Source organism: Uloborus diversus, chromosome 1, assembly GCF_026930045.1.
Source record: "Uloborus diversus isolate 005 chromosome 1, Udiv.v.3.1, whole genome shotgun sequence".
Classification (NCBI taxonomy): Eukaryota; Metazoa; Arthropoda; class Arachnida; order Araneae; family Uloboridae; genus Uloborus; species Uloborus diversus.
The window spans coordinates 1321626-1348823 of NC_072731.1; the positions used below are offsets into that span (position 1 = coordinate 1321626).

Here is a 27198-nt window from a genome sequence, read left to right on the forward strand (position 1 = left end):
AGATTTCTGGATTTTTCAGGAAGGTTACTGAGTTTTATCGGAAAACGTTTCTGATTTTTGCGAGATATGTTACTGGCAGAAATTGGGCCCATCAGCTGCCTATTATTTTCCAGGAATGTTTCTGAATCGTTTTTACAGTGAGTGGTGTGAAAAATATTTTTTTGCTACCAGTTTAAATATTGGCTGAGCGTGTTTATTAAGTGTATCGGCTTTAGAATGGTTATGGCCCATCCGGACTGACTAAGCTTCCAATGAGAGCAAATAAGTCACTGGATAGCTACAGCTTTGCGAGGCAGAAATTTCAAGCAAGGAATATGCTTCGTTCTTCCTTGCAATTTTCGCGTAGCTTTGTCAGTGGTTGGGACTAGCTTGGTAAATCAGGAAGGATCTAATCAAGTAAATTAAATCTATTTCATTTTTCTAGAAGGTTCACGACTGGTTTTAACAGGGGAGATTTCCTAATATTTCAGAAAGGTTACTGACTTTTATCGGAAAAGTTCCTGGTTTTTGTAAGATATGTTACTGGTTGAAATTGGGCACATCAGCTGCCTATTATTTTCCAGGAACGTTTCTGAATCGTTTTTACAGTGCAATCTGAATATTGACGTTATCTGGATCTTCTCATGAAAATCTTCCTGTGAAATATCGGATTCCTCATATAAATCTTCAATATTCTCCAGTTCAGACTCTGAGGAATAATCAAGTTTTCTCTTAGCTGGCTTGCTAGGGGGTTTTACTGTCTTAGTTTGCTTTACTTTTTTCATTGCCCTGTTAGCGTTTTCTATTTCAAGACGCTCTTTCTCGGGTGTATGGGTCAAAATACAAGCCTTTCTTTTAGGTCTTCCCCCTACAGAATTGTTTTCTCGGTAGTGCCCTTGGATATGGCCTATTTCTTCAGATAAGACGATGCTTGGCAAAGAAGTTCCTACTAGCTTCAAATATTGATACACCAGTAACATCATAAAGTAAAAACCCAGTAAAACCATCACCCAGTAAAATTTTAGGAGTTGTAATAGCGATGCAGAAGTGTGTACCTTGGACCAGTCCAAGGTACACCACTTGCATTGGGTTCGAGGTACACCACGTGGTTATAAAAAACAAAGTAGCTGACCATTATGATAAAGTTAGGTCTAACTTTGTTTCAAGCACATGGTGTTATAGCTAAAACAGGACTGTATAATGTATAACCTTCATTTTAGAATAAACAATATATATTTCATAATAAAAATACATAAAAGTATCTGGAAAAACTTACTTTTAAATGGTGGATTTCCTTTTTCAATAATACTTCAATCAGATGAGCTTTCAACAAAACAAAAATATATGCACTGAGACCTCTAGTGGGAAATACTTTAATTACACATGTTACTATTCAAATATTTTAAGAAGCAGAGCTATAATCAACCTAGGTCCAAGGTACACATATGTCCGAGGTACACCACTTACCCCTACATATATTTACGTTTAGTATCAATGTAGGCTGGTTGATTCATATTAGGTTTTATTAGTGCTGATTAATTTGAATGCCTCGCCAATCAATTCTTACAGCGGTGGTTTTTATCAACGGTTTTAGAGTTTTTTTTTATTTGAATTATCATCCATGGAGAATTTTTCTCTATCGAATATGCTGTAACTTTTGAGCATTCGATTCCTGTGATTATGGACAGTGAGGTGTTGTAGTGGACCCTGGGGGGTGATGTTGTAGTGGAACAAAGTGTCAAGAAAAATTGAAATAAGAATCGATAGCTTACATTTTTATTAGATTATTTTATAATTTACATTAAAATCAGCTTATAGCAGAGAGAACCTCGACAGGATTCTTCTATTTTGAGTTCTGATTTTGCCCGGAAGAAAGCAACACCACCAACAGGATAGTTACCCCTCGGTCTCATTATTCGTTCAGCCTGGAAAGTTAAAATGAAGAACGGTTAGCATGAAAGTCTACTAATTATCACAATCATTTCACTCAATGACCAATGAATTAGAATTATTTCAGATTTGCATTTAGATGCGTGCAGTGTGCAAGGGTCTGGAAGGAGTATCATGATATGGAGCATGTTCTGCTGGCATGAAAGTAGTGCCCTGGTATTCTTTGAGGGTAAACAAACAGCCATGCGATACCTAGATAGGCAGAGCAAGTGCACCCTGCAATGTTGCATTTTTATCCTTGTGGCGACGGATACTTCATGCAGGAGCGGATACAGAAAAATCTTTTGGAGGGGGCCCTGGAAATTGAATGCCCCCCCCCCAAATACGATGTTTCATAAGAAAGTTTTCATGACTTTATTTATTATTATTATTATTATTATTATTATTATTATTATTGGATCCCTTCAGGCCCATGAATGTAATTTTCCAAGTACATAAATAACATACACCAATATACTTTTAATATGGATGTAAAACATCTTAAACGTTTCAAGCCAATAAAGAACTGAATCCTGTATATAATGTTACCGAGGTGCTATGCAATGAGCAGTTTTAATTAGGAAAATTGTCATTATGATTATAGCACGAGGGCAAGGTTATTAAATAATCCCATACCTCATTTGAGTGTTTTAAATTAATTTACATTTTACTATTATACGATAAAGAAAACCATAGTTAACCAATAATTAACATTTTTAATAAAAATGTTAATAATTGGTTTCATCATAGAAGAACTAATGGACGAATCATGATATTACGTTCCCTTGAATTCAAAACCAGCGAGTTAAATGTATTCTTCCACTTTGGCCAACGACTCCAGTGCTTCTGATTTTGCAAAAATACTTTTATTCAAAATATGCTGTGTGTGTTTTGTGTTCTTTTTAAATAATTATATAAAAAAATTCGATGGAGAAATCAGTTAAAAAATAATTTAAAAAATACTTAAATTAATTGATTTTTGGGGGGGAGGGGCACATGCCCCCCCCCCCGAGCTCCCCCCAAAATATGCACTTATACATCGTGTCGGAGGTGTGAAAAACTGGCTCGATAAGCATCAGTCTGGCTTCCAACACCCTCCTTGGCCACCGCATAGCCCGGATCTTAAGCCCATAGAAAATGTGGGACATGGTGGAAAGACGCATCTGACAGCACTTTCCTCTTCTATCCAATTTCTATCCAATTTACAAGATCCAAAAAGCTCCATAGCCAATGCATTATATTCTCTGAATATAAATGCACTCCAGAAGGTTCTAGACTCGATGCCCAAGCAAATCAGATCAGTTATCCGTGCAAAAGGTAGTCCAATAAAATATTGATCTTGGTTTCTAATTCATTGGTGATTGTATGACAGTTGTATTTAATGTAATAATTTTTACTCAATTCTGCAAAGCTTGTACCTTCCACAGCAATTAGTAGAAAACGATATTAATCAATGATACTTAGCCACAAGTGTAGCTGAATTAAAAATAACAATGCAATTTTTTAGCCTCGTATTGCATTTATACTGTCAATCATCGATGACTGAAGAGACCAAAGTGGAAAGTTGAGTGTCAATCCCTGAAGACTGAAGCGACCTTAACGGAAAGTTTTGTGCCGATCACTGAAGACTAGCGCGAAATGAACGGAAAGTTTAGTGCCAATCACTGAAGACTAACACTACCAGAACAGAAAGTTTAGTCTCGATCACTGAAGACTGAAGTGACCTGAACGGAAAGTTTTGTGCCGATCACTGAAGACTAGCGCGAAATGAACGGAAAATTTAGTGCCAATCACTAAATAACACTACCAGAGCGGAAAGTTTAGTCTCGATCACTGAAGACTGAAGGGACCTGAATGGAAAGTTTAGTGTCGATCACTGAACACTGAAGGGATCTGAATGGAAAGTTTAGTGTCGATCACTGAACACTGAAGCGTCTTGAACGGAAAGTTAATTGTCGATCACTTAAAACTGGAGTGCAATTAATGGAAAAGTCAGTGTTAGTCACCGGGGACTAATGTGGATCTTAGCATTTTTCAGTCAAGAACCCTGATATGAACTAACGGAAAATAAATCTAAAGCATGAAAATTAACCATGCTTTTCATAGCTCACTGGTGACCGCATTCAGTATAGGGGACCACCACAAAACATTCAAAGCTTCAAATAATTGTCATTTTAAAGTCTGAATCTGTTCTTTCATTCCACAATGCTGTCACAAAGTTGATTTACATAGCGCTGCGTGGTTGTGTACATTCGTAATGTAAAATTAAAGTTTGAATTCATTATTTTTCACTGAAAAAATCCATTATTTATCGTAACACGCCATACATTTTTCGAGTATGTTGCAATATTTAAACAAAACTCTTCATTTCCTTCAGTGCTGCTTTTTTGTTTCTTTTTTCAAAATACGGTGTTCTAGTGTCATCAGTGAGCGATATACGAGTCGAATAATTGTTATGTAAGAGAAAGCTGATAGTGTTAAAATCCTGTATTTGATATTTTACATCATACTGAAAAGTGCATACTTATTTCTTCATAAAACCTGTTTTACAACCTTCGTCGTATGCGACGGTTTTTTTAACTCAACTTTTGCATCCTGTGGCTTTCTTCTGCAGAAAATCACTTCATTTTTCTTTTACGTCAAAAAGCATTCGTCATGATGTATTAATATTTTCTGCAACTCCCCAAATCTCACAAGTCTTAAGTAATGACAAAAGGTACGTGTTTCATACAGCATACCATTTTATTAAATGTGTTTTTTGAGGTTTGTTTTACAGCATAATATTTGCTATTGCTTCCCCTCCTCCCTTCCGTCAAAGTCCCGCATTCTCTACAAGCCAGACCTTCCTGTCTGGAAAACATCGGGTTACTGAATGTAACATCAGTTATGATTCAGTGTATAAAGAACAAAAATCTTATTGCAAGAATAAGAAACAATTACTTACGCATGTTTTATGTTGCACTTCCTGAAAAATAAATAATATGCAAATTATTAGCTTGATAAATATTATATTAGTTAGATAATATCTTATGTAATTAAAAACTGAGCGTATGTATTTATGTATGTACCTATGTTCGAGTTACTTCTCCCGAACGCCAGTGAATTAACCATCGAAGCAGGTATGGATAGATTCGAAGTTTTCCCGTCTTTATGGTTGGCTATTTAACATAATACTCCAATAATAATTAGCGGAGAGAGAAATTAGAAACTATATATTGATTCTAATACTTAGATTTCGACATAAAATCCCTATTTTTCGAAGATTTTCCTCCATTCAAATTATTATTCAGTGCTTCCTCTCAACTTTCCGTAACAATGCTTTTATTAAAACTTGTAGCGTAAAGTCATTGAGGAGAAAGATCTGTTGCGATTTTTTTCTCGAATACGAATAGATAAAAATCTGGGTTTTGTTTTGAGGCTTTTCTTGTAATCAGAAGATTTAAAGTGTTTCCTTTTTGGTTATTTTTCCGCAATCTGCCGCAAAATTTTGCTGATTTTTTTTTTTTTTTTTTTTTTTTTTGTTCAATCCTGATTGTTGATCACGCGTCACCTGACATAACTTATTTTAGAGGTAAACCGTGCAAAGCCGGGGGACGCAGTTTGTATCTTCATAAAAAGTTGAACGCATGGTGTTTAGTTAAAGAAAAGAAAATAATCTTTTGGTGTATGCATTCCTCAGCATTTCCAGGCGTTCAGGTTCATTTACTATAAGTTCTGCATCAACTTTTGTGATTTTTCGTCAGTTTTGTACTATTGAGTGTGTCTTCGTTTTTCTGATATTTTTTGCAAAACAGTGTGCAGGTGAATAGATTTTACAGAATTGAAGATTTGAAAATAGTTACAACGGGATTAATACCTTTGTGTAAAAAAATAAAAATGTATAACAGCGTTAAAAAAAGCACAAATTTTCACATACTGAGATGTTTCGGAGGGAAAGGAATCCCTTTCTCAATGCAAAAAAAAAGAAAAGAAAAAAAAAAGATTGAGTTTCTGGATGAAACAAAAATGCTTGCATTTTTAAAAAAGCAATAAGCGAAACGTAATTTTTTTTAAAACTATGTTTCATACATTTTTATTATTAATAGAATTATTTAAAGAAAAAAAACTCGTAATGGGGTTGTTTCCTTCAGTCAAAAGTACTATTTTTAGTCACTAAAGTTGATAGAATAAGCAAAAAAAAAATATGGAGGCAGAAAAAAAACCTTCATTTTCCCAACGCTTAATTTTAATTAATTTCCTTAAATGTCTTATTTTGAAAATAAGGCGTGGTCTTTATGATGTCACAAATGACGCACTTTGGCGCATCTACCTACCGCCTTCCCACGTTATGATAATCAAGAAGCGAATTGAATATAGTACTCTGTGAATGGCAGTTCATCATTTGTGATGTCATCGGCAGAAGCGTAAACAATAAAAGCGCACCGATTAAAATAATTCTTTAAAAATATTAAACTTAGTCAAATTATTTAAAAAATGTTCAGATCCTATGTTTTTAAGCATGCTCTTTTAGAAAAAAAAAATACTTTTTTATGTGTTATGTAAGAACAAAGAATTTTAAATCTCATTAATTAACGCAGTTGAACTATTTTACCGAAATAATGCATCGAAGAAAGAAGAGATGGAATCCACCAACCATTTGTGACGTAACTGTTTCCTGATCCTCTATTTAAAAAACCTTATTCGACCATTTTACTCCTAACTATTTCTCGCCAAACACCGAAATCGAAACAATATTTATATTTTGAGATATCACGAATTGTTTATTATCCTCACTTGACCGTTCTGGATGTTTCTCTGATTTTGACAGATTACCATGATGACAAGAACAAGTCTAGCTCATTGTTCTTAATATTTTTATAGAAAAACTAATTTTTGTCGTCGTGGTTACAAAACGTCTGTGGTTTGCAGTCATTCTTTTTTTTTTCGTTCTTTTTTTTTCTGAGGCTCAACTCAAGCAAATTATGTATTTAAAAACTTTTTTTTTTCTTTTTGTGTGTGTGTGTGTGTAAACTCACATTTTTCCAATAAATAAATAAATAAAAACAAAACAAAAATTCTATACAGATAAACTTAAATGTCAAACTTTCATCTAAAAACAATACTACCAGATTACTAATTCCCATCATTTAAAATCCTCATGTAAATAATAGCCGATGATCGAGTAACTCGCGTGTTTCAACAATGAAACTCGCGCCACGCCATGATAACTTGATAGTATGTTTTGGTAATGTTTAACATGCAAAGAAAGGCTGTGAGAAGGCTGAACTCGATTCGGTCACTTAACTGTTTTACTGGTAAGACTCATTTCAGAGGAATGAAGAAACAAAAGAATGGTCAACAATGAACGCAACCTACTGGAGTTTAGAGTTAATCCACTGGAGTTAGGGACAAAATTTCAAATATAGTATCACCAAACAGGCAATGGTTTCGTTCAAATGTAGAAGCAATTTTCACCCAACATACCTTGACAGGTGACATTCTAGTTGGTAAGAAATAAAAATTTCATAGCGGTATACACTAAATGTAATTTTTTACGTAAAATATTTTTGCCTGCTAGTGATTCTCGACACTTTGTAATCCGTCTTATGAACTTTAAAAAGAGAGAGAGAGAGATAAAAATGTAAACACGAGAATTGCGATAAAGAGGCCCTCTCGGCAAGGGAAGTTTTTACAAAGGCCGCGAACATTTTCCGATAAATTTTCGCTCAGTGATTTTAATAATTTCCCCCCGCCAACCACAAAGAAAATGGTCCAAATATAGCAGCCATGTTTGGTCAAATCGGCAACTACAGTTGGAACAAACTTAACCTGGCAGCTTTGAGAAAATTACGCAGTGCTTAAGGGGGAACGAGACACAAAAATCGTCAAATTTTGCAAATTTTTTTTTTACCATTTAAAAAAACTTCTCCGTCCTTTTTTGCTTAAAAGGACGTTTGAATCTTGTTTTTATCTTAGTTAGAACGAAGGACATATTTATTTTTGTTAGAGGCATTTAACTAATATTATTTGTAACTTGAAAACTTCAAAAGCGTTTTTTTCCATGATGCAGTTTTTCCAATGTTTTGTATTCAAACTCTTATACGGCGAGAACTGATAAAGTAATGAAATTTGGAGCATATCTTTTTCAAACAGTTTACTTTGATTTTTATTCGGAAAATTAAAAAAAAAAAAAAACATTACTGCAAAAAAATATTGATCTTTGATTTTTTCGAAATTTTTCTTCAAATATTTTTTTTTACTTTTTATTGAATTGATATTTTTTAAATCGTTAAATAAAAATTAAAGCTTAGATATTTGTGCATAATTTCTTGAAAATAATTTGAAAATTGACCAAGAAAATTTTGAGTTTTTGTGATTTAAAACAATCCTTTTTTTAAAGAAAATTAATAAAATTTAAATATTTTTTTTATATTTATGCTATGATTTTACTTATTAAATAGATGGTGAATCAGTGCAAAAATTTTCAAAACTCAAAAATTTTACTGCTAATAAAGCTGAAAGTCTGTCTGGATCTCTCTCTGTCGGGATGTCTGAATCTCTCTCTGTCAGGATCTCTGTGACGCGCATAGCGCCTAGACGTTCGGCCGATTTTCATGAAATTTTGTACAAAATTAGTTTGTAGCATAGGAGTGTGTACCTCGAAGCGATTTTTCAAAAATTCAAATTAGTCCTTTTTCTATTCCAATTTTAAGAAAATTGTACCGAGCAAATTATCACAACGTGGACGAATAAATTACGAAATTATCGTAACGTGGAACCGTAACATGGGTGAGCAAATGAATATAGCAAATTGGGGAGAAATTCATCATAAATTATTTGTAAATATACAGGCGAACCAAATCACCTTTTAATTTTTCTACTACGGGCAAAGTCGCGCGGTACCGCTAGTTTAGTAAAATTGCTGTTCAAAATGTGTCCCGGACCTCCTTAATCACAACATTATGACGCTTCCAGGTTAAGTTTGCCCAAACTACAGGCAAACACATCCTTTAACGAAAATAAGAATGCTGACCAAACATAATTTGCAATGTTGAAAGGTTAGCACCAAAAATTAGTGATCTCGACCGAAAGTTCCCCTTCATTTCTAATAAGTAATTTTATAGATTTGTGGCCGAACCGTAAGTTTTAAATTTCATTAAATGTCATTTTGAGATCAATCAATAAAATTGACTTACTTCCGGTGTGAGCAGTTGAAGGGCCTAAAAATGGAGGAAAGATAAATATTGAAAGTGGTTCACTACTACTATTTAAGTAATTTGAAATACGAATTAAATTAACAAACAACCATGCAAAACATTAGAAAACGACTACTTACCGTCAGCAGCTTAGAAAGAGAAAGAAGGAAATAGGTTGCAAGCATCAAAAATATGCATCAGAGAAAAACATATCAGAATTATAAAACACTAGATAAGAGGCTTGCAGTTCTGAAAGTTTTTGGTGACATTTCGGAGTATCACCTTTTTTTTTTTTTTTTTTTCAAGATTCCGAATGCTGCATAAGGTTTCATAACCAAAAGTCTCCACATGAAGCTATCGTTAGAATAATACTGTCTAATCATATATGCTGTGGAATTTTCAAGCGTTTTGTTGAGACGATTCTAACTGAATGAGGGTGAGGGAGAAAACAAAAAAGTTGATGCGCGTATTTCGTTCAGCTTATTTTTGGTGCACTATTTTCGTTTGTTGATGTTGACAATAAAAATATCTGTAGGGAACATTGTACCATTGAATAAATTGCATCAGATCTGATTAAATAATCTGTCCAATTATGTTACGGATTCAGCTTCTACTCGTTGCTTTCGTCGCAAATTTGACACACTTTTGTCCTAGCTTCAAGTTTCTAGGATTTAATATTTCTCCTTTTTATAACGGTTCTGTGGTTTTTTCGTCAAGTTTTATTTCTTTAGGTGAGTAACCTCTCTCATCAGGTTGGAATCTAAAAGATGGCTCTTTCGAAACACATTGTCGTACAGTGTTTCTGTATCGCCATCTGCAAAACAGTTAACTGAGCAGGGATAGATCTTCGGCTACCCTAGTATGAATTTAAGCAACAAATTTAGACACAGTCTTTTTTTTTATCTCATAGTTCCCCTCGCTCGCACTGGAAAACTTCGTGCATACACTTCTTATCTGTGCCTTTTTTTTTAAGTCAAAGTATACAGGGTGTTCTGTTTTAACCTGCAAAACCTCTATTTTCGCAACCGTTAGTCCTAGATGCATACTTCTAATTGCAAAAATGTTCAAAATCAGATGCAAAAATAAGATATTGAAAGTTTGAAGCAAAAATTAAAACTGAATCAAAGAATAGGGTCTGTTGGGGTAATTTGGGTATAAAAATGGCCTACTTTAAACTTTCCAGTTCTGTAATAAATTTATGTATACATTTTTTCTTCTTTTTCTTATTTCAGCTTAACATTATGACTTTCCAGAATATTTTTCTACAAATTACATATTAATAGACCCATTTGCATATAAATGGTAAACATAAGTTTCACTATACCCAAATTACCCCGTGGATGGGGGAATTTGGGTATAGTGATGGTTAAAGAGCTAAGCATGGTTTTAATAACAATCTCACTCAGTGCTTTCAAACTTAGGTTGAATGCAGGTACAATAGAAATAATGGGTAGTATGAATACTAATTTGTCTAAGTATTAAAATAGATTTTAGACTGAAAATAGAACAATAAGACAAACCGCTAATGAACGCGAAGTAGCTTTTTGTTACAGAACATTTAAGAAAATTTAAACAACCTTCCAATTCATTTTTAGCATATATTACCTTGGGTAGTGAGGATGCACATACAGTCGACTCCCGCTACAACGCGATTCGACTTACGCGAAATGGCTATAACGCGAATTTTTCACAAGTAACGAATTTTAGAGTGAACGCGAATTTTTAGTTCACAACACGAATTTTTTTGGAAGGAAGTATCGGCTTCGTTATTGGCTACTATATATTGATTTCGTGAATGTTATTACATATCCCTTTAAGTATCACTGACAGCGTGACAGCGAAAGTTCCCACACCAAATTAGTCTAAAAGTTTAAATATAATGGCACCTTAGTGGTACCTTCATCTAAAGTTAGTGAAGAAGGTAAGAAAAAAAAAAGTTTCTGATTTAAAAAAAAAAAAAAACCAAGAGTCTCGATATGCTGCAACTACAAATTAAACAAAAAAAAAAAAAAAAAATCGACGGTAGGGGTAGTGCGGCAATAAGTACGAGTGAATCTTCCATAAGTACAATTAAAAGTCAAAACAAAAAGATTTCCTTAAAATTTCAGAACTCAGTTTCAATACTGAAGCTTGCACAGCAGTCTAGCAAAGTAAAAATTAAAATGGAAGCTGCTCTTGTATTGTGGATTAAATAGATCAGAAGGAAGGGCTGTTGCCACAAATTGAAACGTAGCAACCGTATTTAAAAATGTATTTGATAAGAATAACGATCTTATGATGGAGCTTAAATCAACATTATCTTCATTTTTTAACTCATAAATATTGGTACTGTATTTACTGTACAGTAATATTATAGTGCAGTATTTTTTTTCTTCATACTGTGCGTGCCGTGTTGTTTTATTTTATGTCTTTTCCTCCTATTGATCATTCATTTTATGCACCTGGTACTTCATGTTAAACAGTTCTTTTTTTTTTAAATACAGTAAAAGTTCATTTCTTTGCGTAGGAAACTGTAGTGTAAAGTTGAGGAATGCTTTAAAGCAGTTTGGGGGTGTTTATAAGTGTGTAAAAGAATTTGGTATGCTTCTAAAAAAATTCAAAGCATATATTTTTCCACAACCCGAAATTTCGACTTGCGCTAGGAGTCTTGGAACGCATCTCTCGCGTAAGTCGGGACTCGACTGTACATCCTATGTTTGAAGTCCAATAAAATTATTATTTGTCCTTCTGATTAGTATATTGTAATGTATACCCAAATTACCCCATGTTTTCAAATCATTAATTACTTTAAAACTAATTAGGTCAAATGTTTCAATTTAATGCCCAATTAAAGTAAACATATGTAATGTCTACAAACATGAACTTAAAAATCATAGAGTGGCAGGTTAATTTGAAGCACTATTTCGAAGTAGTTGGTTTGCATTGCATCAATATCACCAAAAAGTTTAATTTATTTTTTATCAATTTCAAAAAGAGTGTTGGCAACATTTTCCAGCATATATTCATAAGTAAGGATGATGTTTATAACTGATTTTTTGTAGGTGTATCAAATGAATAGTTTGGATTTTATTCAATAAAATATAACTTATGCCCAAATTACCCCGACTACCCAAATTACCCCGACGGACCCTACAAAATTTAACATTTTATAAGGGCCCTAGGTCCCGTAACTTATATTTAAAGATACAATCTCCATCGGAAACCATTACTGACACAAAAACTTGACATTTGTGCGACCAAAACTCAAGGAGATATTTCAGTTCAAAATTTTAAGGGAGCATACAGAAGATAAGATTGGAACTTATCGCCGTTTCAGAAGAATGACAGGTCGTAAACGAAAGAGAGAAAAAAAAAAACAAGGTATTTATTTTTTTCATTGCTATCATTGCCGAAATAATGTTATCGTCATTAAGGAATAACCACAACTCCAGCATAGCACTGTTCTAGTTCAATACTATGGCATCTTTAAAAAAGTGGGTTTGTAATTTCTACATCAATATATAGAGTAATTTATACTTTATTTACCAGATAGAGCAAATCTAACTTGTCAGCGTCACGAAAGCTGCAAGAATCTGATCATTGTGTGTGTTGCCAAATTAGCTTTGCCCTAACTAGAGTTCAACATTGAGATATGTTGAATTCCAGTTCTTATTTCTTGAATAACAGAGCAGGAAAAAAATGTTTACATGCGTTCTTCTCTAAACAGATTTTTTTAACGTGTCTTAGTATTGATCTGGGTGAACTTTTTATGACGTTAAGAAACAAATGGCTGTAATAGGGAAGTTTTCGATTTTTCACTTTTATTTTTATATGATAAAGTTTTAAAGTTAGGGCGATTATGACGTCAAATGGCACAGGAAGTGGCGTCATGCGCTCTTCCGCCGCGGGAGAAGCCGAAGGACGTGCAGTTGGCTTCGAAGACAAAACGTAATGCTTATCTCCTCGCATTTAACTCCTCGCGCTTCTGGAACATTAAACCTCTCATCCTCTCGGAAATATTCGAATACCATCATTGATGTTACTTGAGGAAGATTATTAGATTGTGCTTTAACGAAACTGGCCTCCATAGTGTGTTCAAAAGGTTTATTGAATTTCTAAAAAATAAAAATATCGGCGCGCTCAAAATGTCCGTAGCGAAAACAAGTGATCTTCGGCGGAAGGCTGCCCATTAGTGCCCTGTGACGTAAGCTCATGACGTTTCAGAAGAGCGCACTTTTGAGCGTGGATTTTTAAAAATTCATTAAAAATCAATCACGGTGTTTTAAAATTCGGCGATGGTGAATTTTTTAGTTTTGAGGGTCAATTAACAATATCCTACAAAAATCAAGTACCTTGAATAATAATAATAAAAAAAACATGCAATATGAAATTAATTAAATTCATAGCCTAAAATAGTCCATGTTCCCTCTTGAAATAATATTCATGACAGAATTAAAATAAAATTAATTACAGTGGCCGCCGCTTATATGAATTACGTTTGTACTAAACAGTTTTGATTCCATAAAGCGGCTAATACAATAAAGCTGGATTTTGTTCCGTTTTCGACGATTTGATTCTTTAAAGCGGTTGATTCAATTAACCACTAATTCAATTAACCGGCGTCCACTGTATAAATCTTTGCATTTTTTTTTCACTTTGTGATTGAATGAAAATCAAAGAAAATGTATTCATATACTTACGAGCAAGTACTAAAAAGAAACGAAAAGAAATGAGAATTAGTATAACAGAAAAAAGTATACCTTACATTTACAAACAGGGTAATGCTACTGCTTTAAATTTAGCTTTAATACAAAGTTTGCTTTAAAAATTTCTCAAAGTTAATTTAGAACTTTCTACGGTCGTATTCACTAGACGATTCGAGCACCGGTCGGGCACCCCAGAAGTTAAAGATAGTAAAAGCAAATTTAATTATAAGCACTTATTATTTCTAAGTCAGCTACTGTTAAATCACTACTGAAACGTAAAACTAATCTGTTTCAATACATATTAATCCAGCTAATTAGCGGTAGTAACTTTAATTGCATAATCGTGAAGAAAAATTTTGCAAATACTGAATTGTTTAAATCAACACAGTTAATTAACACAACTTATTCAACTTGAAACAGCAGAATTATTTAACTTAACACAGTTAATAACTACTTAAAATACACCGCCAGCTCAGTTATTTCATCCGAGGACTGCAGTTTCGTGCTTTTTAGCACTCATCAGCCCGGAATAGGAATCACATGAGCTGGAGGCGAAAAATCTCTTAAGGGAGTCAAGAGCGCGAAACAAACTGTTTGTATACAGTTAATAACTGTTTCAGCTTTAATTATTGACGGACATTAATTCGTTTTAAGAAGTATGCTTTCTTACAACTTATATATGCTAGTAGCTCAGTTGGGGCTGGAAGATTGGCGAATGCCGACCAGGTAAGGACTGATAGTAATAATTTTAGACGCCACTTTTTTTTCATTTAGTCTCCATGTGGCGAATAGCGATCGCTAATCTCTAGAAGAAGGCTTCGACTGGCGGTTTGGCTGTCTAACCTAATCGTGTAAAGAGTCGAATCGTCAATTGAATTCGACTGTTTGTGGCCTCAGGAGGACCATATTAAATTTTGCCGTGATCCTCTGAGGCATATTAAAGCATACGTGCAACCCTATACTCCTTTTTGGGAAGAAATCACTTTACATTAAGCTATGCTTTCTGACAATTTATAAATGCTGGTAGCTCAGGTGGGGCTGGGAGAGTGGCAAGTGGCGACCATTTGAGAACTGATAGCAATAACTTTGGTCGCCACTTTTTTCATTTAGTCTCCATGTGGCAAATAGCGATCTCTAATATTTAGAAGAAGGCTTCGACTGGCGGTTTTGCTGTCTAACCAAATCGTGTAAAGATTCGAATCGTCAATTGAATTCGACTGTTTGTGGCCTCAGAATTACCGTATTAAATTTTGCAATGATCCTATGAGGCATATTAAAGCATACGTGCAACCCTATACTCCTTTTTCGTAAGAAATCACTTTACATTAAGGTATGCTTTCTGACAATTTATAAATGCTGGTAGCTCAGGTGGGGCTGGGAGAGTGGCAAGTGGCGACCAGGTGAGGACTGATAGTAAAAACTTTGGTCGCCACTTTTTTCATTTAGTCTCCATGTGGCAAATAGCGATCGCTAATCTCTAGAATAAGGCTTCGACTGGCGGTTTGGCTATCTAACCTAATCGTGAAAAGAGTCGAATTGTCAATTGTATTCGACTGTTTGTGGTCTCAGGAGGACCATATTAAATTTTGCTGTGATCCTCTGAGGCATATTAAAGCATACGTGCAACCCTATACTCCTTTTTGGGAAGAAATCACTTTACATTAAGCTATGCTTTCTGACAATTTATAAATGCTGGTAGCTCAGGTGGGGCTGGGAGAGTGGCAAGTGGCGACCAGGTGAGGACTGATAGTAATAACTTTGGTCGCCACTTTTTTCATTTAGTCTCCATGTGTCAAATAGCAATCGCTAATCTTTAGAAGAAGGCTTCGACTGGCAGTTTTGCTGTCTAACCAAATCGTGTAAAAATTCGAATCGTAAATTGAATTCGACTGTTTGTGGCCTCAGAATTACCATATTAAATTTTGCCATGATCCTCTGAGGCATATTAAAGCATACGTGCAACCCTATACTCCTTTTTAGGAATAAATCACCTTACATTAAGCTATGCTTTCTGACAACTTATAAATGCTTGTAGCTCAGGTGGGGCTGAGAGAGTGGTAAGTGGCGACCAGGTGAGGACTGATAGTACTAACTTTGGTCGCCACTTTTTTCATTTAGTCTCCATGTGGCAAATAGCGATCGCTAATCTTTAGAAGAAGGCTTCGACTGGCGGTTTTGCTGTCTAACCTAATCGTGTAAAAATTCGAATCGTAAATTGAATTCGACTGTTTGTGGCCTCAGAAGGACCATATTAAATTTTGCCATGATCCTCTGAGGCATATTAAAGCATACGTGCAACCCTATACTCGTTTTTAGGAAGAAATCACTTTATATTAAACTATGCTTTCTGACAATTTATAAATGCTGGTAGTTCAGGTGCGGCTGGGAGAGTGGCAAGTGGCGACCAGGTGAGAACTGATAGTAATAACTTTGGTCGCCACTTTTTTAATTTAGTCTCCATGTGGCGAATAGCGATCGCTAATCTCTAGAAGAAGGCTTCGACTGGCGGTTTGGCTGTCTAACCTAATCGTGTAAAAATTCGAATCGTAAATTGAATTCGACTGTTTGTGGCCTCAGAATTACCATATTAAATTTTGCTATGATCCTCTGAGGCATATTAAAGCATACGTGCAACCCTATACTCCTTTTTAGGAAGAAATCACCTTACATTAAGCAATGCTTTCTGACAATTTATAAATGCTGGTAGCTTAGGTGGGGCTGGGAGAGTGGCAAGTGGCGACCATTTGAGAACTGATAGTAATAACTTTGGTCGCCACTTTTTTAATTTAGTCTCCATGTGGCGAATAGCGATCGCTAATCTTTAGAAGAAGGCTTCGACTGGCGGTTTGGCTGTTTTTGTCAAAATACTTTTTTGTGTATTTGCTGAAAATAATTGAATTCAGTTAGCATGACCATTACTACAGTTTTTAATATGTCCATAACTAAGCGAATGTGATCATAACTACACGTATTTAAATTGATATCAAAAAAATTAACAAATCATAGTTGAGAATTAATGAAAGTTTCACAGCTATAAAAGCGCAATAAGCTGTAACACCGTAAGTAGTTTTCCCCCATGAACTAGAACTGCAGCATCACCGTTCAACAGCAGTCCAAATTAAGAAAGAAAAACCTTTAACCACGCCCATAACTAATCATTTACCATACTTTCTTATTGATAAAATACTAACACTAATAATTATTGAAAGTAAATGCAGTTAATGTAAAGTCATTAATTTTAACTAAATGTTTTACTCACACCAATTTATCTATGATGAATGTTGTGTTAGGTGCGTGAACAGGGTGGGGGGAGAAGGGACACCTCTTGGTCCGGGCCCGAGCCTGAAGGGGCCCCAAAATTATTTAAATGAGAGTGAAATACAATTAAAGACGTAAGGGTAAGCAAAATGGAGGGGCGCCCGTAAAGTTCATTCGTGACGAGCCCCAAAATTTCTGTGCAAGCCCCAGCGCTGTGTGTGTCTTATTGATTGGGTTTGTACAGTTCAACTCGCTTATAAGAAGTGCAAAGGGGCCGCAATATTTGCTCGTTGTAACCGAGTTCTCGTAAAAAACGAGTTCATGAAAAAAAAATCATAAAAAATCATCACCGTTGTTTTTTTGCTTCCTTTTTTAAATCTCTGTACAGCACCAAAGAAACTGGTTAATTTGCTTTGAGCTGTCTGAATGTGTTTCTTGTGTCATTGTTTTTGATGAATACACACCCTATAGAAATTTTAAATACTTCGTTACTCCACAAATTAAAAAAAAAACTGCCATCACTTGTTTTCAGGATTTATGACTTATCACCAACTATCGTTTGACTTTGGAATGTAGAGGAAAATTCACTAAAAACAAAAAAAAAAAAGATGCAGGCTGAGCTGGTAGTTAAAAGAAGTTTTATGAGTCGCAAAAATATTGCTCGTTTTAAGCGGGGTTTGCTCGTTAAAAGCGAGTTGGGCTCCCTTAGATTTGACATTGTACCAAACAATTAATTCTTATTTCCACGCTAAATCCGGGTTCTCATTAAATCAGGGCTTGTTATAAACGAGCTCGACTATAGTTACTTTGGATATCATACGTGGTCACTTCTCAAACGAACAATTTTAATTGTATTTGAAACACGTGTAATTTTAGCGAGTTAACCAGTAAGCGTGAAACGACATGTGCTGCAATTCAGTTCCACATAAATTTGGGTTCAAGTAAAACAATGCTTTCTTGAGTTAGCCCATAACAAGTAAATAAATAAAACGAAGATTCGCATCTGCTATTGACATATTCGGCTCACTAGAAACCATACGTTTGTTACATGCATTGTATTAAATTTAGTTCTAACTTGATACAATGACATATATCAAAATGTTGACATTGAAGGCAAACAATGTAATCTCTTTTGCGGCGACTTTCTAGCATTCAGGAGTGGATACAGAAAATAACTTTTGGAGGGTCGCGAGAAATTGAAAAGTTCACCCTAACCCCTTCCAATTTCAATTTTTCATAGCAAAGTTTGTATGACTTTATTTTGAAATGTTCTTTCTCTTCTTCCAGGTTTTCCTTTAAAGTCAATTAATCTGTACTTTTAAGTACATCAGTACTATGCACTTTTCTACTTTAAATGTGGATGTAAAACATCTTTAACATTTCAAGCCAATTAAGCAGTAAATGCAATATAATTTCACCGAGATGCTGTAAAATGAGCGGTTTTAATGAGGGACATTTTCATAATGATTATGACAGGAGGAACTAATACAGAATAATTTTGGTCACAGTCGAGAAAAAAAAAGTGGCAACCTTCTGAATGGTTTTATTTACGCTAATTTAAAATGAGTACGATAAATTTCCGGTATAAAATTTCTGTTCCATTAGGCTTAACAATGCTTTTAATTTTTTTTCCGGTGATTTTACAGATTTAGTTTTTTTGGAAATTCAAAGGAGTTAATTCAATATCAGGGGTATTTTTCGCAGACTTTCGAGTGGTGCTAAATTTAAACTGATTGGATAATTATTTCGGGTAGAAAGAGCCATTAAATAACATTTACGGACCCTAAATCTAAAATTCGAACAGTTCGGTACTTTTTTGGCGTTCACCCCCCCCCCCCCCCCCTACGTTCTTTCTCGGGTGCCCAAGTACCTCCCCGTCAAATTTGGTCCAGATCCGAGGAAAGCTGGATTTGTATAGGGAACATACACACATATAAATATACATACATATACATATATTTTTTGTTTTATTCATATAGATGTGTTTGCTGAAATGATTAGGAAAAGCGCTGATCACACACTTCAACAATGTTGTATGATCAAAAACGATTCACAGTTGTGTAAATTTCATCATCGAGTTTTTCCAAGATATGTCGACAGCTTATGTTACTCACTTTGTGTAAACCGTTTCATAACAGAAAGCAAAATCATAAAATCAAACAGAAAAAAAAAAAAAAAAACTAGATCTCGAGAAAAACTGTTACTATTAGGGCCGTATCCATGGACACTTTCGAGCCCGGAAAAAACATTCGACGTTAAATCCCGGTTATCACAAATTTGCCATTCCAACTGCGCTTGCGCGCGGACTTAGCTGATTTCAAAACTCTTGCTAAATTAATTACAAACATTTTAAATTTGGTAATAAATATGAGATGGCAAAAGATAAAAATTAGAAATCACAAAGTTTTTTCTGATTTAGTTTTTAGGCCTCGGTAAAGATTGAATTTTGCGTCTTAATTATTAATGGATTCGGTGTCTGAATCGTCTGTCCTTTTTCAGGACCAAATTTTTAACCTCAGAAGAGCGTACTAGAATTTCAGCATCACTTCTAATACAAAGCCGAAACCTCAACCTAAATAAAAATGTATAATACTAAGTTGTTTACGCCTAACGTAAAATATCCGCAAAAGACGGATTTCTGCACTAATATTCCAATCATTTTTGAAGTACACAACGTGTGCTGGGAAGTGAACATTTCTCTTCAAAATGTTTACGCATAAAATGACCTTTTTTGGCGAAGAAGTTCTCACAGTAAAGAGGTTAATTATTAATGCATTCGGTGTCTGAATCGTCTGTCCTTTTTCAGGACCAAATTTTTAACCTCAGAAGAGCGTACTAGAATTTCAGCATCACTTCTAATACAAAGCCGAAACCTCAACCTAAATAAAAATGTTTTTTATGTTAAATAAATATTTCCAAACTAATAAATATTGAAGTGTCATTTTTCTCTTAAGATTATCAGTTAATCATATCCGTGGTTTCATAAAATATGTCACGAAGTCGTTGCGAAAATATTCTAATCGCATTCATTAATTTGGTGGGACTCTTGCTCAGCTTAAATATAAACAAGCAACACGAAATCTTAAAACAGAAAGCCCAAAAAGCTAAGTCCGCGCGCAAGCGCAGTTGAAATGGCAAATTTGTGATAACCGGGATTTAACGTTAAGTGGAAAAAACCTGCTTTTCACAGCATTCCGGTTACTTGCGGGGTTTATGCGGAATCTTTCTACTCCTGCTAGCTTCTGGAGTGAAAGCGGCGTTTTTACCCAGAAGGCATTGCGCGAAACAAGTTCGCCTACTAGCCGCTAAGGATGCTGGGTAAAAACCACACGGGCGTCTAGCCGCAGCTCTAAAAACTTATCACAAATGCTCCGATTCACATGCGCATGCGCAGACTTGCTTAACTGTAGCCGTATTGCCGAACCGCGCTCGCTCATTCATTTTAGCGTTGTTGATTTTTTCGCACGTGCTGTTTCATCTTGTCACATATAAATTTAATAAACCGGCACAAAAATGGTGTCAATTTATACATATTACTTGTCATTATTGTACATTGAACAGAAGGAGCCACCCTTGTGGTGTCTCCTCAAATGCATAAAAAACTGTGACTTATATCCGACTGTGATGTATATAAACAGTCGGAGGGATAACGGACCGAGCGGAGCGAGGTCCTGGCGAGCCAGAGGTCTCATAGTACTTTCGTTATGAGACCGAGGCAGGGCCGGCGAGCCGAGGTCTCATTACGAAAGTACTATGAGACCGAGGGCTCGTATCCCGGAGAGAACGTGAAAAAAAAATTAATGCATTAATTTCAATTTGTAATTAATACGTTAATTTATTTCATGTTATCAGATGTTGTTTACAAAAAACCCCGGCCCTGTAGGTCAATTAGAAAGCGAGAATCTACGATCTTCTGTAGGAGTTCTCTTGGAGCTTTTCATTATACGGGACAGAACCTTAAAATCTGGGACGTTTGGCAATCCTGCTAATAAGTGAAGTCAAATTGCCAACAATAGTGGAGTTTATTTTTCAGAATCGCTTTTCTACCATAATCTTCAAAAACAACTCTCTGAAAAACGCCTCAGTATTATAATCAAGAATATTCTTAATCTTAATATTTTTAGCATAAGTCTGGTCTGAAGGTAAATTTCAGCAGATATCTAAAAAACAAAAACATCATTACAAGCATTTTTATTTTGTCGTGGATCGTGAATATATATAGCGCAAATGATGATAGATCATTTTTAAGTGCAATAATAATGACATTTTTGTGTGTTAACATCAGATCGATAATCTATTTTGCGTAAGAAGAAATAATTTATATTTTTGTTTATACGATCAGAATCAAGCAGTTTGAAACTAAACACTTATTTTTTGCGACAACGGGTTTGTCTTATGCAATAAATGACAACTTCTATGACAACTGTAAACAAACAACATGGATGCCGGAAGTCCGAAACTCGGACATCCGCAATGCGCAGTATGAATGCGCAGTGAAGAAAGAGCATTTGTGATAAATTTTTGGGGCTGTCGCTAGCCGCGAGTAAAAACCACTTTCTCTGGTATAATGGGAGAACCTCTCTTTACATGGAAACGGGGAATTTTTCAATCGGTTTTTTGTGGAGCCAAAGCGGGGATTTACCGGGTCGAAAAGTGTGTTGTGAACGCGGCTTTTAGGAGGTGGAAAAATAACTTACTTCCATTCCTGGCTCTTCCTGCCATCACAAGAGCTGGGAAGAAGAGAACACATATGTGAGAAAAAAATCACTTGATGCATTCACTATTAAATATATGTAAAGGAAAAGCAAAAAAAAAAAAAAAAAAAATTTGAATTTTGACATCTTGAATTCAAATTATGTTTTTCGCAATCACGAGTGTGTGTATGTAGGCGTGTGTGTTTGTGTGTGGGGGGTATGCGTGTTTGTGTGTAGAGCGTATGTGTATGTGTGTGTAGGCATGTGTGTTTGTGTCTGTGTGCTGGCATAAGTGTGTGGGTAGTTGTGTATATGAATGTGTCTCTGTGTGTGTGGGGGGGGGGATGTGTATGTGTGTGTAGGCATATGTGTTTGTGTCTGTGTGCAGGCAAGAATGTGTGGGTAGTTGTGTGTATGTGTTTGTGTGTGTAGGTGTATGTGTGTGTGTATGTTTTTGTGTATGTATGTAGGGGTATGTGTGTGTGTGTGTGTGTGCGTGTGTAGTTGTGTATGCATGCGCGTGTGTGTAGGACATGGATGCAACCTGGAGACGTCTTTCGCTATAGGAGCAGCATTGTGAGGAGTCGGTCGACGGTGATGGTGCGGAGGGTGACGATGGGAAAATAAAATGATAGGACACCAAAACAGTCAAATGAGAACAATAAGCAATCGTGATTGGTCAAAAAAAAAAAAAAAAAAAAAGGATATTTTGGGCTAGAACTTTAACAAATCTGAACACTTTAAGGGGAGTCGATTCCTTGTACACTCGCAATGTTAAATTGCTAAAATTTCTGTACCTTTTTCTCAAAAAATTTGACAGAAACTTACAATTTTCACAGTGCTTTCAGGGGATATTTAAGATTCTACTGAAGTTTTAAGGCGATTCTGTTTATTTCATGATACATTAAATTTTAATCGATAATAAGTTTTTAAATTTAAAACAAGAAGTTCCGTCCAGAACTAAACGAGCCAACTTTCCGCATATCAAAATCGACTTTCTAGTATCAGATCAATATTCTCAAATTTAGCTAAAATCGCAAATAATTTCAATCACATTTTTAAATATTTTAAGCTGATTTCTAGGAATAAAATAGGCCTTACTCATCTAAAGAGTTAGATGAGTAAAAAATAAATAAATGAACGAATAAAGTAGCAACACCTTTTAAACAAAGCAGCTAATACATTTTTACCATTAAAAAAAAATCTTTAATCGCTTTCAAAAAGAAAAAAAAAGAATTAAAATTAATAAGCTTATTAAAAAGTTTACATCATATCAAAAAAAATTCGTTTGTTTTTCCCCTGTTGCCAAAAAATTATTTTAAAAATGAATTAATTTACTTTCAAAAACAAATAAAAACAATGAAATGTTTATGTAGAAACATAAAAGACTCGAAATTCTCCGCCAAAAACTGAATACATAAAATAAAACTTTAGAGTGAAAATAAAAAAATAATTACTTCACAGTAAAATCCATAACTGCGGAGCCAGAGTCCGAGTCAATCTCATTTTGGGACAAAGGTGTCATATTCGGGAGTAGAAGGTTTTTAATTCAAAGACTCGGCGTCGAAATCGGTCATTTTCCCTTAAAGTCCGCAACTTTGCCGATGCTCGCGGAGTCGGAGCCGGAGCCGGACTTATTTTGAGATAAAAGAGTCGCAGTCGAATACCCAAGAGTCGGAGTCAGTCATTTTTCCTCCGTGTTTTTTTTTTTTTTTTTTTTTTTTTTAAATATGCATCTAGCCTTTTTTCATGCTTTTTCCTCCTTTCTCTGACTTTTACTGGGAAAGTAGGCTAAAAAAACCCACCATATTTGACCACAGAAATTGCTCAGAAAAAAAATGAATCCTAAAGCAAAAATTTCACTTCGGTATAGTTTTGAATATATAAATAAAATGGTGGTGAACATTTTTAAGTATGATATGTGAAGTGGTTTTCTAGAACGGAAAACATGCGCTTTTAAAATTGATGTTTTGAGAGAATCGCGTTTGAAAGTAAAATTGTACTTACATTTTTATACATTCCTGCTCCATTAATAGTTAAAATGAAATGCTTTTAATCTACATAGAGACATGATTTTTGTGTCCATTGTAAGCTATTGATTTGAACATTTTGAAAATACAGAACTGGAAAATTATTGTTATTTTTTTTAAAGGTTTTTGGCTGCAAATTCCCCTTAAAATGTTTACGCAGTGAAATCCCGTTACAACGAACTTCAAGGGACCGCAAGTTTTACTCGTTGTAACGATAATTTTGTTGTAACGGAATCCAAGCAATGTATTGGAAATGGAATCAGGACTGAAAATTTGTTTCGTTGAAACGGAAGTTTCGTTCTATTAGTATTCATTGTAACGGAGTTTCACTGTAGATATATTTAAAAAAAATAATTTAAACAAAGCAACACTTAAGTGGAAATTCCAAAAAATTTCATTTCTTTTCCTATGAGTACATTGCCTCGTCTCCGTTTGTACTCGTGATAACGACAATATTTCCAAATTTTCACTATACAGTGTGTTTCAAAAAGAATCACTCGATTTGAAATGCGTATATTATGAAAACTATTGAAAATAGACACTTCAGATTAATTTAATATTACATGGATAATAATAAAGTCTTTTCACATACAAAATAAAGGTGCTCAATATGTCCACCTTTGGATGCACGGCTTATGTCTACACGGTAGTCAAATTCGTCCCAAACTTTTGCAAGGATGTCTGCATCAGCTGCTTATCCTGCTTGCACAAACAACCCGTGCCTTTGAATTGTTTATATCATCTTCTAATATGCTCTTCGGGGGCAGGAGGTTCAACACCAGGGTATTCTCGACAAAAATCACGCTGAACAGTTGTTACGGACTCGAATTTCGTTAAGCGTAGAACACACAACACAATACGATTTTTGTCGCGCAGTCGCCATTTTCAAGAACACTGAAATGGCGGGCAAAGAAAGAGAGTTTGCACAGCCTGTTGGCAACTCCGTGAAAATCGATTTTTCCCATTCTAACGGTGCCTTTATTTAATGAAACGGATTAATCAGAATAGATTTGCTTTTTTGAAATCAGGTCATTCTTTTCGAAACACCCTGTATATTGACTACTCAGGTAAGATTAAAGCTCAAAGAAAGAAATTACAACTAGGGCTCCAATAGGAATCGAACTCACGACCTCCGCTTCTGCAATTGCACGCAGAGAAGCACGGAGGCCCCATGAAAATACAAAAATAGTGCAGACACGAGTATCAGTGTCAAAAGGATGAGCTGTGTGTGTCCAAAACCTAAACTTTATGTAACTGCGTTCGTGAAGGATAGTGGTTTCTAACCTACGGCCTGTGAGCCTCATGCAGTCTACAAAACTTAACCGTGTGGCGCATTTTTTTTTTTTTTTTTTTTAATTTAAAAATCGAAGACCTCGATTAGCCAAAATGTCACAAATTTCGAGTCAAGCATTCAGAAATTGGTTTCTGGAAAACAGATACGATTAATAAAATAAGCATCTAGTAATGACACTGACGATTCTTGGCTCTTAGTTTCCTTTTATTTTTCATGTTTTCCCATGGTTAGAAAACAAATTCTAAGGCCCTGAATCACAAGAAGTAAATGAATCGGGCTAAGTGAAGCCAGACTAAGTTAGTCGACCGAAATCTCATTTACAGATCTTCCAAGAGAGTGAACATTATGATTTTTGTTACCAACTGAACAAAGCTCTGTTATAAGCGCCGTGAAGGGAATGGGACTGAGTGAACTTCAAGCGAGCTTCAGGTTTGGTAGTTGTGAGCGACTCCAACACTACTCCACATTCCAGATTCTCCTATACCTGCTCCCTACATACGGTTAAACCGGATGGATGGAGCCCTGAAGACAGCTCTGATTTTCTCTCTAGACCAAGAGCTCAGAAACCCATGCTCCAGAAACTTGAGAGGCATTCATTTTAAATGAAAACTTAGTGACGTCTAAAATATGGGAAACCTTTGGATCCAAATTCTTTCTCTTTAGGACCAAAAAATATGTTGGTTTTATTTTTATTTTCATGCTATGTCGATGAATAACACTGACTGTCCGGTCTCGTGGTGGTCAGATTCAAATGGTTATGACTTGGGCAAAAACAAATACCTTGACCAAAAACCTGTTGGTTTTATTTTTAATTTTCACATTGTGTCGATGAAGAAAGCTGACTGTCCGGTCTCGTGGTGGTAGATTCGAGTGGTTATGGTTTGGGCAAAAAAAAAAAAAAAAAATGTTTGGATTGGGAATTGAGAAAAAGTTCCGTCCCATTGCGGCTTTTTCATCTATTAACGCGAAGCATTGAAAATTTAAACTTGTTACGAACATGGCTGAAGATCGTCATAAAAGTGCGAGATATCTGATAAATTATAGCGACGTAGGAATGCAAATAATTTGAAATTAGTGACTAGTCTTGAAAGCTTAAAATTTGTTTCAGGAAGAAAGAATATCCATAAAACCTAAATAGTTCATGAACAATAGTTACATTGAAATGATCTAATGCGACGTTAGTAATTTTCTGTGGGTTGATGGGAGAACTAAAGACTAAGGTAAACCATTCAAAGAAAAACAGGATGGCAACGGTCCACATGGGAGTCAGTGGGCAATTATAATGATAAATGAATTCAAATGTTTGTTGGAAAGTAATTATTGTTCTAGAAAACTTAAAATCTCCTTCTGGGCGAATACGGTTCTGTGCCGAAGTATGCAGATATTTTAGGAAACAGTTGATGTGAATGGGGTGATGACTGTGATGCAGTAGTCGAGTTTTTCTCTAATTAAGCAGAATAACTGAAGTTCATTTGGCAGCTAATAGCTTCCTTCGGAGGAAAGTATTGACGATGGTCTGGTTGCTGTGAGCAAGCTCTGTAGAACTGAATGATCACTGGAGAGATTACTGACTCCATGTTCTTCCGTTTTAGGACATTGTTCATTCGGGTAAGCTTTTTTTGGCTCGTTTAGAAGAGAGTTGGAATCCAGACAAGTGAGGGTAAATGTTGTAGTAAGAATTGTGTAAATTTGAGCAGAGAAAGTCCAGCAGTTGAAGAAATGGCAAAGTGAGCCAACATTTCGTACATTGGGAGGACACAAAGTCAGCTTTCTCCTAGAAGCTAATGTAATAAATTAAGAATATATAACGAATCACAGAATTGGTGCAAATAAATAATTAGGATATACATAATTAAACGAGTAACCATCCTGTTGGCTCCAAAATTGCGCCAAAATGTCCAGCATGAGGAAACAGTTGTCGAATCTTACCCAGAGGTGAGCACGAGAGTACTACGAGCAGAGCCATGAGGACTGCGAAGATGTAGGCGATGAGTTTCATCTTGGCGTTTCAGAGGTTGTGATTGTCACAAAAGATATGGTTTTTCGAGGATCCAGTCGGTTCCGTAAGGTAGCGAATATCATTTGCTGGTACGCGCCTCCTCATATATACGCGCCAGAAAAACCATAAGAAGAGCTTCCGTCCTCATTAATTCC

The 27198-nt window shown here is 35.3% G+C and overlaps 1 long non-coding RNA gene across 1 annotated transcript; it reads right to left on the reverse strand.

The window, feature by feature from the left end:
• Positions 1-1739: 1739 nt before the first annotated feature.
• Positions 1740-27198, reverse strand: LOC129227659 (uncharacterized). Its single transcript, XR_008580863.1, has 5 exons — positions 26974-27198; positions 21724-21756; positions 9084-9107; positions 4853-4873; positions 1740-1904 (listed from the first exon to the last, which is right to left on the reverse strand). It is a non-coding gene; the product is annotated as an uncharacterized LOC129227659 (long non-coding RNA).